General features: G+C 51.4%; 1 protein-coding gene across 6 annotated transcripts in view; it reads left to right on the top strand.

Moving 5' to 3' along the window:
• The window catches only part of PMEPA1 (prostate transmembrane protein, androgen induced 1), a 57,403-nt gene that overhangs the window by 28,474 nt on the left and 14,892 nt on the right, over positions 1 to 14,037 (top strand). The gene's annotated exons all lie outside the window — the stretch shown is intronic.

Genomic DNA, 14,037 nt, shown 5'->3' with positions numbered 1-14,037 from the left:
GACAACATCTATTTTCATAATTCGAAACAAATCTGGTGGGCCGCCTTCCTTTTCAGTGGGGCCTGCTCATCCAGAGAGCCCAGCTCACCAGCAGAATTGAACAGAAATATTTATAGCTCGTCAATTGAACTTTTCTTCCTCCAGAAGTTGGTTTCTCCTGGCGACTGGCAACACTGACTCTTGTGGGCAGTGGGTACTTTGTAAGGAATTTCTTTTTTTTAATGCAGGATGGGGGGTTGCCAGCGTGGCACAGCAGCTGTGGTTCACCCCATCATTGGGTCTTCTCAGAGTGGGCTGTTTGCTAAGGAGCCCCACTTTGCTGTTGCTGTTTGCAGCTCTTTGTCAGAAGGGGCAGTTGGAGGCTGATCTTGGAGGACCCATCTGGGCAAGCAACTGGCATTAATATGAAGACCTTGGATCTGGACCTCGTACCAGTGGGGCGTTCATGCTTAGGTTTGCAAGGAAACATGGGTGTCCGTTCCCCATTTTACAGATGTGAACACGGAGGCTCAGAGAGAAGCAGCCTGCCCAAGGTCAGGTGGTAAATTGATGGTGGAGCTGGTCCCCTGGCTCTGGGGTTGGTTCCAGAAATGACCAGATTGTTCAGACTCTACTCAAGCATTCATTCCCAACTTCAGCCTTCCACATACCATTACTCCCAGCCAAACATAGCCTGGTGCCTGTGTCCATGCGGCTTGTGGAGGGAGGTGGGGGGCAACCCCAGTGTCTGGGGAACTGAACACTGTGCGTTCATCCATCAGATGTTTGAGCTCCTACTGTGTGTGCCCCTGAGGCAGCTATAGATGGACAGTGGTGACTGAAAAGCGTCTGTGCCAATGCTCAGCGGAGCTCAGGCTCTAGTGGGAGAGCAGAAAGTAGTTATTTCAGACAGTGGTAATGCCAGGAAGGAACTAAAACAGGGTCATATGACCATGCCAGAGGTTGTGCTGGACGGGAGTTGAGAGGCCTCTCAGAGAGGCTGACGTGTGCTGGGACTTGAAGGGTGGACCCAGCCAGCAATGGAAAGATGTGGAGCAGAGAATCTCAGGGAAAGGGTGATGGTGAGGGCGTGGGGGTCTTCTGGCTGTGAAACCTGGATCCGGGAGGAATCAGGGTTTAGTCCTTGCTCTGTAAAACAAGGATTGACTAAAAGGTAGGGAAGTTTCTGATTCACCTGGGAAAGCCACAAATGATGCCATTTTATAGGATGAAGAAGAAAAGAAGAAGAAGAAAAAAAAACTTCTCTTATGTTCACCTGCAAATTGTAGAGTCTAGAATTAGAGGCTCAGGGCAGCTTGCCCACTGCCCCTTACTGCCCTGGCAGGAAGGAGACCCATGCCAGGGTCAGGGTGCCCTTTGGGTCTCAGGTAGGCAGCAGGTTTGGAGGGCATAGTAGATCCCAGTGAGGCAGGGTTTCTTGTAACCACCAGAAGTTGGAACCATACGCGTCTCTTGTGTGTCCTGCCAGGGGCAGACATCACTAATCAATCATGGCACACTTTGTTGTACGCCTGGACACAGCCTCACCCCATTGGTGGTAGAACCTGGGATGGATGAGTAGGAGCTCAAGGCTCAGGAGGACTGGCCAGGAAGATGGCCATGCCGAGTTCCCCAGCCATCAGGGGCCCCTGCTTTACATCTGAAGGCTATACCCCAGGCCACCCGGGGCATTGCAGCTCTCTGTCAAGACTGAGTGAAGACACTGGGTTTCTTAGAGGCACCGGGGCTTACAGTCTCTCTGTGTTTGGGTAAAAGGGCTCTCAGATACTGACTGCTGTTTGCGTAAAAGGCAGAAGCCAGATGTTGTCAGAAACCCTGGTTTTCCTACGGGTTGACATCTCATCTAGAGATCCTTTTTATCACTGATACGGGCCCCACACATAGTCAGTTCATTCTCCATCCTCCAGAGAAGAGCCTGGAAACAACACGGGCTGCTTTCTCTCATTCTCACTCATGTACTCTTTCACAGGGCTTCCCAGGTGGCTCAGTGGTAAAGAATCTGCCTGCCAGTGCAGGTGATGTGGGTTCGATCCCTGGAGGAGAACATGGCGACCCACTCCAGTATTCTTGCCTGGAGAACCCCATGGGATCACAAAGAGTCGGCCACAACTGAGCACACGTGCATCTTTTACAAGCATTTATGAAGCACCTACTGTGTGCCTAGGAAAAGAGGGAGTTGCTCCATCTCTAACCCTCAGAAACGTATAATCCGGGTGTCCATTGAGCAAGGGCTTTTCCATCATTTGTCTATTTTCACATCAGATTTAAAACTGAGCTGTTGTTAGTCCTTAAACCAGCCACGTGTAACTCGCGTCCTTGCCACTGTCTCCGTGCTGAGCCTAAACGAGGACTCTTGTGCTGCCTGACTGCTGTTTAGGGAGCAGGTTTTATGTACCAGGCACTGTGACTCCAGAGTCTCTGGACCTCGGCACTAGCAGCATTGGGCAGGATAATCCCTCTCTGAGGGGCTGTCCTGTGTGCTATGGGGTACTCAGCAGCATCCCCGGCCCCTTCCCCCCCCATGTTGCTAGCAGTACCCCTTCCAGGTGGGAAGACCAGAGTGTCTGCAGGCATCGCCAGAGGTCCCTTAGTGGCAGAATCGTCCCCAGTGAGAACCACCGCCTTTACCCTCAGAGCCTGCCCTCAAGGTAGTGTGTGATTGTGGGCAGGCTGGAGGTCTCTGCATCTGTCCAGGTAGGTGATGACAGAGGACATGTGGCTGGTTGGGAGCCTTGATTGGCAGATAGACAGACAGATGATAGATGAATAATAGAGATAGATGATAGATGACTGAAAGGCATAGACATGATAGATGAATGATAGATACATATAGATAATTAATTGATAGGTAGGTAGATAGGTGAATGATAGATAGCTTGCACTTAAAGCTTATAGCACAACCCAGCCAAGTCATAGAAGCTAAAATGCTCCCCACTGGTGTGTCTGATGGGCGGAAGTCATGCCTACCATTTATTCATCACACCAGGCTTCCTTGGGGCTTTCAGTGAGTATGAGGCAGGCTCATGGAAGGACAGGCAAGATCATGTCCCTTATTCTCTGGAGTGGTGCATCGTGCTGACCCCAGCCAGGTATGCCAGTGTGGGCAGCTGGTATCTAAGGGACTGGGAAGCCTATGCTGGCCCCACCCCCAGCTTTGCCCAGGTAGCTATGTGACTCTGAGTAACCCTCCTCACTCTGTGGTCCATCGTTTCTGTGTCTGACCATATTGGGGGTTTCCAAGCTGCTGCCTCCCCCAGAGGCCCAGCATCTCATAGGTTTGTTTTCAGCCAGCCTCATTCATGACCCCCATCGCTGCAAGGTTCTCTGAACCACTTAGGTGTCCACCCCTTCCTCTCCCTGTCATCATAATTAGTTTAAATATTGTGTACTCAGACCCATGGACTATAGCCTGCCAGAATCCTCTGTCCATGGAAATTTCCAGGTGAGAATACTGGAGTGTTCTAGCTTTTCCAGAACTACCACAGGGCTGGACTGAACCCCAAGTGAAGAGGGACCAGCACTCATGACAGGTCAACTCCAGATCCAGTCAAGTTTCCGGAGAAGACGGGTGAACAGTATTTGAGAGGACACTCAGGTGTCTCCCAAGATGCCCGTGTTGTTCACAGACCCCTGTAGTTCCTGACTCCTCTGTGCCTGAGGTGGTGACTGGCAGCAGAGCTTGCAGGCACTTCGTCATTGGCGACACATTGACACTTAGCGGTGCTTCTTTACTTTGGGGACATGTGACACTTTGACCTGCAGAACTGGGGTCCTGGGTTGTATTGGGGATGTGGTGATACTTTGGGGGAACTCCAGCTGCTCTCCCTCCCTTTGGGAAAGAAGTAGGAGGTGCTTTGCTCTTTGCTGGGGGGAAGACAGGGCTTAGAGGTTACTTAAAATCTTCTTTCTTCGTTTCTAAATTTTAAATGGCATGTTTAGAATTTAATCTTCAAACCTGGGAGCCAGACCTGCAAGTTGAAAGATGACAGCCGAGAGATGGTTTCGTTTGGCTGGCTGCAACAGCCAGATGGCAGATGCTGTGAGCGGGAGACGGAGGGAGGCTGGCGGAGTAGGGGGAGCAGCTTCTGTTTTGGCTCCTAACCCCCCATCCACAAGTAAACCACTCACCCAGCACCAGGCCTGGGCTGTGCACAGCCCGGGGGTCGCTTGAAGTAGCTGGTGTTGCTCTCTACCGGACGGGTCCCCAGTACAGCCTCACTTTTCTTTTTAAACTTTTTGAGATAACTGTAGATTCGCATGCAGTTGTGAGTAATGATACAGGGAGAACTCTTACATGTATCCTCCAGCTTCTCCCGGTGCTGACGTCTCCCATAGTGATAGTTCAGTATCTCAACCAGGAATTGACATGCACTGACCTTGTTCCAGTTCCCCCTGTTTACATGCATTCATCCGAGTGAGTGAGCATGTGTGTGCGTGCATTTGTGGGTGCCTGTGTGCATGCTGAGTTCTATGCAATTTTATCAGATGAACCACTGGCAACCAGTAATCTGTTTATCTCTATAATTTTTTCATTTTGAGACTGTTATATAAATGGAATCATACCGTATGTAACCTTTTGAGATGGGGTTTTTCTTCCCACTTGGCATGACTCTAAAGATCCACCCAGGTCGTTTGAAATAGTTCATTCCTTTCTGTTGTTTCTGTGCCACGGAGATACCCAGGGTAAGTTTGACCATTCACCTGCCCAGGAGTATCTGGGCTGCTTCCAGGTTGGGGCTGAGACAAATAAAGACCCCATGAACATTCACGCGCAGGTTTTTGTGTGAACATAAGTTTCCGTTTCTCTGGGCTAAAAGCCCGGGAGCGTAATTGCTGGGTCATATGGTAGCTGCAGATTTCGTTTTCTGAAAAGACCTTCCACGTTTCATCAACACCCATCTATCCCCTGGCCTCTGGGGGAGAGATGTGAGTCCTGGAGAGTGGACCTTGGACGTGAATTCCTTCCTCCTTCAATTATTAATTGATGGCAGCATATTGTGCCAAGCATGGTGTTGCCCTCCAGGGATTCAGTGAGAACAAGATAAACAAGGGTCTTTGCGTGGAGCTTTCCTGCTGCTGAGGTGAGATCAGCAGTCAGCAAGCAGGCACATCAGTAAAGACAGTTACTCTTATCATGCGCTGTCCTACATGCTGGGCACTCTGCAGCTGCATTACTGTCCTCGAGCAGACCAGGGAGGGACTGTCCTTTGCCCCTAGAGCCATGGTGCATGCGTGTGTGCCCAGTCATATCTGACTCTGCAGTCCCATGGATAGGGAAGTGTGGCGGGCTACAGTCCATGGGGTTGCAGAGTTGGATGGACTGTAGCCCGCCACACTCCCCTGTCCATGGGATTCTCCAGGCAAGAATACTGGGGTGGGTTTCCATTCCCTTCTTCAGGGGATCCTCCTGACCCAGGGGTCTAACCCGTGTCTCCTGCATTGGCAGGCAGATTTTTTACCACTGAGCCATCTGGGAAGCCCTGTGGGAAAGACAGTCCAGGCTCCTAATATACACTGCATTGCCCCTCGTGGCCAAGACTGGCCATCGGGAGATGCAGAGCGAGGTGAGAGGTGAGTATGTTTGGGGTGGGGCCACTGGGAGGCCTCTCTGAGGTGCTAGTGTTGCTGTTCAGTCTGACTCTTTGCAACCCCATGGATTGTAGCACACCAGACTTCCCTATCCTTCGCCATCTCCTGGAGTTTGCTCAAAATGTCAGAATTTGCTGACAAAACATGGTCCACTGGAGAAGGGCATGGCTAAGTGCTTCAGTATGCTTGCCTTGAGAACCCCATGAACACTGGCTCAGGTAGTCCTCAGTCATCCTGGCAGGTGACGCTGTTACTGATCTGTGATTTACGATAGTGAAGCAGAGCAGGGGGCCAAGGTCACACACACAGGAGGTGGGACGTCTGGACTCAAGTCTGAAACCAGGCCACTTGCCTCCCACTGCCCTGCTGGTCCACATCTCAGTCCTTCCATGAGCCTCTGCGTCCCTCAGAGAACCTTGTTCTTCCCATTGTTTGGGATTTCTCTGCTGCTGGAAGATGTTCAAGAGGAAATGATACAAGGGCTGGAGTAGCCTCACCCGTGGGGTGGAGACCATGGAGCGGCAAACCGCTTTCGGGGAGGCGTCTGGCGTCTGGGAGGCTTGTCACTGCCCTCTGGGGATTTGCTTCGTTCATCATCCAAAAAGGAAAGAGGAAGGGATTCATGAGCACCACAGGGAAAGACTGGACGGATTTAGACTCCAGACAATCTCAAACACACACAGAAACACACGTGCACACTTGAACCCACAGGAGACCCTCAGAAAGACAGACAGCTCAAAGAGAAGGACATACGGACACAGGAAGTCAACAGTGAGAGACAGATGCACAGACACCCTCAGACAAACCCTGACCTGTGGGCCCTTGGAGAGAGGCAGAGACAGACGCTAATACTTCCACCTGCTGGGGTGTGGGGGGCGGGGTTCTGCAGGGGTGCAGTCACCCCCGCAACCTGAGCTCCTCTCAGCCAGGGGGTCCATGCAGTGGCCAACTGTCAGTATATCCCTCCTTGGTTCCTAGAGCCCCCACCCAACCCCCCAAGCCTATAAATAAACTCTCAGTCAGGAGTTCCTCCCCCTGGGTCCGGACGCTCCCTTGGGCCTGCATCCCACATCCAGGCGATGAGCCATCCTACCCCCAGCCAGCATGTGGTGCGTGTGTCACCTCGTGGTCCAGTCTGGCCCCTGATGGATCGGCCTTTGCCGGCTGCTGCTCTTGCTACGAGGCAAGAGGAAGTGAGCCAGAGTGAGGGACCACTTCAGCTGGGGCTGCCGGGAGGTGGTGGTTTGTGCTGCGGCTTTGTGTTGAGTTTCTGGTCCAGAGGACAGCAGTTAGGATACCAGGCCCCACGTAGAGATCTGTGTGAGTTCCATATCTCAGGTTCCCTGTCCGTATGACATGAGTGCCACAGGACTAAGCCCCCCAACCCTGGAGCTGCTGGGAAAGGTCCATGAGATGACAGCTCAGACCTGGGAAGCCCTGGGAGCTGGGGCCATGCCTGTTGTAGGTGTGTTGTTAGAATGAATGGCCTTGGGAGAGTCCAGACCATCAGTTATCTGTACCAGAAATAAATTTAGCCAGGTTTCTGGCAGCACAGGTCTGAACCCTTTTGCTGTGGAGAGCAGGATTTATTTATCACCCTGGGAAACCTCAGCTCCCAGGGTCTGGGCTCAGCACACAGCAGATGCTTGGTGAATGTGCTCCTAGAATGATCGTGTGGGACAACAGAGTCCCTGAGGTTGGAAGTAGACCACAGAAGAGAACATCCCTCGTGGAAAATAAGATCACAGAGGCCCTGGGCGTCATGCATGGGCTTGTGGGCAGGCTGCTGCTGTCCCCACAGGTACATTTGTGTCTCCACAGACCCACCCCCCACCCCCCAGACATCTGCCCCCCCATGCAGGGCAGGTTTGCCACTTCTACAGCTTGCAGCCAGCCAGTCTCCCTACATCAGCTCCTGCTATTCAAGATGTGTTAGTGAGCTCATGTCTAAGTTCAGGGTGCCAGTGAGGGCTTTTCCTCAGGCATACATGGCTGCCTTCTTGCTATGTCCTCAGATGGGCCTTCCTTGGCATGTGTGCAGAGAAAGTGAGCTCTGTGGTCTCTCTTCCTTTTTTTTTTTTTTCTGTTGGCTGCATTGTGCAACTTGCAGGATCTTAGTTCCCTAGTGCAGTTCACAGTTCAGTCACTCAGTCATGTCTGACTCTTTGCAACCCCATGGACTGCAGTATACCAGACTTCCTTGTTCATCACTAATTCCCGGAGCTTGCTTTAACTCGGGGATTAAACCCAGGCCCCAGCAGTGAAAGCTCCGAGTCCTAACCACTGAACCACCAGTGAATTCCCTTTGATGTCTCTCTTCATAAGGACACGAATCCTATAGGACCAGGGCTCCACCCTTGTGACCCCAGTTATCTTTAATCACTTACTTGGAGGCCCCATCTCCAAATACAGCCACATTTGGAAGTTATGGCTTGAATGTATTATTTGGGGTGGGGGGAGATACAGATTCAGTGCATAATACAAGGTACCCTTCTGCTCCAAGCAGAGGATTTGGGAAGGCAGGTGAGAACTGCCACTCCGTGTTGGCTGATTTTAGCACCAGCCCCACACTGTAGGTCTACATCTCGAGCCCCTGCACTGCTCTGGATGTTCCAGGCTTCTGGCTGCTTGCCTGACTGTGTGTTGACCAATGCAAGTTTCTTTGCTGCCTGAGCACCAGGATAGGCCAGATACCAGAGAGAGACCAGTAAAGGGGATGGCCTTCTTCCTTGGAGCTGGGAGTCCCACATGGTGATGGCCAGGGTTTGGCACTGTAATAGTATGTAAAAGTTGCTCTGGAGCAACCATAGCTGGGCTTTGAGGGTTGAAGAGGAGTCCTTCAACGACTGGGCAGAAAGGCTCCTGCTTGCCAGTCTCATGCTGGCTGTGGGGAGGCTGCAGGACAAGGAGACCGCATGCTGATGGGCAGACGGACAGTGACAGTAAGACGCAGACCAATGGATGGCTAAGTCATGACATGCATTTTCCTGGAAGTCATAGCAGATAACCTGGGTGCTGTTTACAAAAGAAACCTCCAGTTACATGGGAAAGCTTACAACTGCCAGAGAAAGCCAGAGAAGGAAGTGGCCGCAGGGGCAGTTGGACCTGGGATCAGAAGCTGGATTAGGAGGAACAGGAGGCGAGAGGGTGTCCCAGGCAGGTGGATCAGCCTGGGCAAAGGTCCTGCCAGAGGGAAGCTGAGGTTCTGCTCAGAGGGCAGCTGAGATGCTGCCAGGCCGAGAGGACCATGCAGGCTGTCAGGAGGCAATTGGCGTGAAAAGTGGGAGGCCCGGGTCCCAGGAGAGTCACACAAGTCCTTGTGGATAACAGCTGATGCTTTGGACTACTTCACATGTACTGGGCGCTTGATAAGGAATTTAGCCATGTCCTTAGGTCACACGTATGGCCATGGGTAGATCTGGGGTTTGGGCCCAGGCAGCCAGCTCCAGGGCTTCTGCTCACCCTGCTCCTGGTGTTTGCTGAATCCGATTCAGTTCCAAAGAGCCCAGGGGTGCAGGAGAACCCATTCTGCCCTCACAGTTTCTCCGGCCTCTCCTGCCATGTGACCGTGACCATCATTGCATCTCCTGCCTCTGCCCTGGATGAGACCTAGAATAGCTGGGCTGTTCGTGGTCCTAATGGAAAGGGGCACCCCCAGCTGGCGCTGAGACCCCTCCTGACCAAACCTGTCCCGCCGACCCCGAAGGCCCCCAGCACGCGGCTGCCGTTTTGATGGAGGAGCTATTGAGAAGTGGCTCAATCCCGGCCGCATTGTGGGCCAATTCAGAGCTGAGCTCTTTGTCAGAGAGGCTTGGAGACCGAGCCCCCTTCACATCCCCTCTCCTGGCGCTGCCCCCAAGCCCCTCTGAGCTCATGTTGGGAAACACCAGGCTCTTGAAAATCAGTAATTGAGAGAAACACTGCTGGTTTCCAAGGAGCACATGGTGACTCCCGAGTGGCGAGGGCAAGCCAGAGTCACGTTGTCACCAAGTTCGGAAACTCACACACACGCAGAAGCGCACGCGCCCCGGTCTCTTTCGTATGTAAATTAGGATTGGTGAAACTAAAGCTGTCCGTGTGTGTTATAAAAAATGCAACCAATATAGAAATACAAAAAGTATAAAGGATAGATGCCTTCTTTCACAGTAGTCATCATGAACAATTTGATTTTTATCCTCGTTTTTGCTATAAAAATGGGTGCATATTATACATACTGTTCCAGTTTCATTATTTCTGCTCGGCAATAATTGCAAAAATAGCCATCCATCCTCAAACCTATATAGGTCAGCTGTTCTCAGCCAGGCATGGTTCTGTGCTCCCCAGGAGACACTGGGCAATGTCGGCAGACACTTTTGGTTGTCACAACTTGACCGTGATGGTGCTACTGGTTTCTAGTGGGCAGAGGCCAGGGGTATTGCTAAACATTCTGCAGTGCACAGGCCCCACCGCAGAGAATTATCCAGCCCCCAAATCTCCGCAGCACCAAGGCTGGGAAACCCCACTGTAGGATTTACCTGTCTTTTTGTGTGCGTGTAATTTTTATTGGAGTTTAGTTGCTTTACAGTGTTGTTAGTTCCTATTATACAGTAAAGGGAATCAGTTATACCGCTACACATATCCACTCTTCTTTAGATTTCCTTCCCATGGAGGTCGCCACAGATCACTGAGTAGAGTTCCCTGTGCTAAACCGTAGGTTCTCATTAGTTATCTGTTTTATACATGGTGTGTGTATGTCCATCCCAATCTCCCAATTCGTCCCACTCATCTTCCCACAGTGGTACACAGAAGTTTGTTCTCTACCAGCTGTGACTATGTTTCTGCTTTGCCAGTACGTTCATCTGTACCATTTTTCTATATTCGACATATAAGTGAAATGGGCTTCCCAGGTGGCAGAGTGGCAAAGAATCTACCTGCCAATGCAGGAGACGCAAGAGACAGGGTTTGATCCTTGGGTTGGGAATATCCCCTGGAGGAAGAAATTGCAATCCACTCCAGTATTCTTGCCTGAAAGATTTCTTGGACAGAGGAGCCTGGGGTCATACATGATTGAGCATGCATGCATGCATAAATGATATTTCTTTTTCTCTTTCTGACTTACTTCACTTCATATGACAGTCTCTAGTTTCATCCAAGTCTCTGCAAATGGCACTATATGTTCCTTTTTGATGGCCAAGTAATATTCCATGGTATATATGTATCACGTCTCCTTTATCTATTTCTCTGTCTGTGGACATGCTTCTATGTCCTGGCCGTTGTAAATAGTGCTGCAGTGAACACTGGGGTGCATACATCCTTTTGAATTATGGTTTTCTCTGGATACATGCCCAGGAATGGGATTTTGGGGTCTTATAAATGCCAAGACAGTGAGATACATATATACGAGGGTTAGTGTAGTGGAATTTAGATGGTCTCTGCTTGTTCACAGTCACAAAAAACCCTGCAGAAGTGTCCTTATACATGTATGCTCTCAGGTCCTTCTGCGGATTTTTCTGTTGGATACAATCTTAGAAGTTAAAATTGCAAGCTGGAAAGGTAGCGTGCCTTTTAGATTTTGATAGGTCCTGCCACGACGCCCTCCGAGCTGATTACGGTCATTGACGCTGCCACCACAGACAGCTCACTCACCCACTCCTCCTCTCCTCAATTAACAAAGCGCATTTGATTTATTTTAAATAACTTTCCATTGCACCTCCGTGTCCATTGACAGAAACCACTCTCTCTCACCGCAAATTCACTCCATTCCGCCAATAACTCTCGAACGGTGATTGATATTTTGCTGACAGTGGGTGTTTAAAGATGTTCGATGTCGGTGACAATAGGAAAAAAAATCCCATTAGTTCTTTCCATTTGGGTAATAGCAAGAAAGATAAAAGGCACGGCTTTGTCTTTCCTTATTGAAGGAGCGTTTAATCACGAGGCTCTAAAATGATTACACAGGCCCTGTGCTCGCCCTGGAGTTGATTTTACCTCCCCATTCCCACACACACACTTTGAGACTCAGGGCTCACCCATCACCCAGCTGCAGCCCTCTCTCAGGTGACCTCCTGCAAGGTGACCTCGGGATGTGTGGGCTGAAGCCCAGAAATGAGTGAAGCTCTGCACACTTTGCCACTTGGGTTCAAGAAGGCAGTTCGCCTACATGCAGGACTAGGTGTCTTACTAGTTAAAGGAGATGCACAGCACAGAAGGGTATGTGGGACTGAAGACTTATCGTTCACATCCTTTAAACCTGGCCCTGTATCTGGCTGGCTATTTAGTGCACCTTGACTGTATGGTCCCCTGGGCTTCCGAATGCTTCCACCGACACTGGGACAGGCCAGTGTGGAGCCTTCTCTGTTAGGCTCCACTGGACAGGCCACAGAGCTGGGATCTCCCATCCTGAGATGCTCTTGAGCAGAGTAGGGTAGACAGGAGTTGCGAGAGTGATGCCCGCATGCTGGGGAGCTCAGGGAGGGATCGGGGGGAAGCCCAGCAGAAAAGCGTGTGTGTGTTCATGCATACTTGTGCACGCAGGCGCAGTCCAGCGGGGGAAGAGGGAAGGGAGGGAAGGAGTCAGCCAGGGGAGGAAAGGCTGTAGGTGGCTCAGGTGGACGGAAGGAGTGGTGTGAGTGTGGCCCATCTTCTGTCGTCCCATTTGCTCTACAATACAACACGTTCATCCCCAGAGTGTCCCATCAGTTCAGCCGGTGCTGGAGAGAGTCAGGAGACACAGTCTCACAGGGCAGCTTTGTGTTCAGCCACACTTGTCTCCCCTCTCCAGGTAAGTGGACTAGACGACCACCTGGCACCTGGTTATCACCTTGGGCTCCTCAGCCAGGGCACCGTGAAGGGGCGATCAGGCCCTCGCCTGCCCCACGAAGAGCAACCCTAGTTCAGCACCTAAACTCCCAGGGCCCATCAGAGGCACCGGAGGCCAGGGCTCCACTGCCTTCAATCCCAGGCTGAGGGGCTTGACCCAGCCTCCCCCCAACCCCGAGAAGTGCTGCCAGACCCAAGATGACAGCATCTTTGCCAGGAGTCCTCTGGGAAGCTCTGTTCCAGGGATCAGCCACCTGGTTTGGAGACCGACAGACGCTTTGTCTGTATTACTGTGAATGTAATTGCACGTGCTTGAAGGTGAGTGTGCAGGAGTGTGTATTATAAGGAAGGAGCCATCCCCTCTCGGGCACCCCCAGGGTAACCATGCCTGGCCCTTGGGCCATGTAGCTGCATGTAGTCACTCACAGAAGTTCATATGCTTCACCCGAATCACTTTTATTTAAAAATACACACGTCTGTGCTTTTTTAAACAAAGATGGTCCCGTCTCATTGGATAGCTTCTCTTGCTCAGGAAGAAGCACAAATTGTGTGTAATTTTTCATTGTACACAAATCTGCTAGCAGCGCCTTCCTAGGTTGTTAGCCCCTTGGAGGGGGCAGACTTTAAGTGGTTCCCAGGGATTTTGCCTTTTCACCTGCAGTGGGCCTTCCTGTGCTCCTCTTTATACTTGAGAATACTGTAATCCTTTATGCCATGCATTTCTTGTGTGCCTGCCCTGGGGAAGGTGCTGGGGACACAGAGAATGAGCGATGGACACTGGCGTTCTGGGAGGGAGAGGCACAAGCCCCTGATGAGAGCTACAGAGAACCGTGAAGCAGGCTTGGGACATGAGTCCCAGGGACCAGGACAGACACTGATGCAGACAGGATGCTCAGCATGCTTCCTGTGTAAGTGACACTGGAATGGAGACCAGGAAGGTGGTGAGGGGGGAGCAAGCACAGGCTCGTGGGTAAGATCATTCCAGACCGAAGGAGGGGCTCATGTAAAGGTCCTGGAGTGGGCTGTGTTTGGTCCTCTTACAGAGCACAGGGGCTTCCCTGCCTGGTGGCTCAGACGGTGAAGAATCTGCCTGCAATGCAGGAGATGCTCTGGTCGGAAAGATCCTCTGGGGAAGGGAATGGCAACCCACTTCAGTACTCTTGCCTGGAGAATCCCATGGACAGAGGAGCCTGGTGGGCAACAGTCCATGGGGTCGCAAAGAGTCGGACATGACTAAGCAACTCACACTTTCACTTTTTTTTCACTTTTTTTCACAGAGCACAGAACAAAATCCTCACTAGAGCAGAGAGCTAAAGGCAGAGAATCCCAGGAAACCTGTGTGTGGAGATAAATACCCAGGAGGTGATTTGTCTGGTCAGGAGTTCTCACTTGAAAGTTTTGAGAGATTGTTACTTTGCTTTTCAGAGATGCTCCCAGCTTGCACCATCTGTCAGCTACGGTGCTGGCAGAGGGATCTGCCTTGCTGGGCCTTCTCCAGCCACTGTGATTCCACCGCCCAGCTCAGGTCTGTATGGGGCAGAGGATAGGTGTGGCCCAGGGCTTAGGATTCCGGATTCCACATAGTGAGGCTTCCCAGGTGTTTTCCTCGCAGAGGCGCTGCCAACCTGAGTCTGTGGCTGCAAACCGACC

Source organism: Bubalus bubalis, chromosome 14 (genome assembly GCF_019923935.1).
Source record: "Bubalus bubalis isolate 160015118507 breed Murrah chromosome 14, NDDB_SH_1, whole genome shotgun sequence".
NCBI lineage: Eukaryota > Metazoa > Chordata > Mammalia > Artiodactyla > Bovidae > Bubalus > Bubalus bubalis.
The sequence above is the reverse complement of the archived record's forward strand: the minus strand, read 5'-3'. Positions and strand labels throughout refer to the sequence as shown.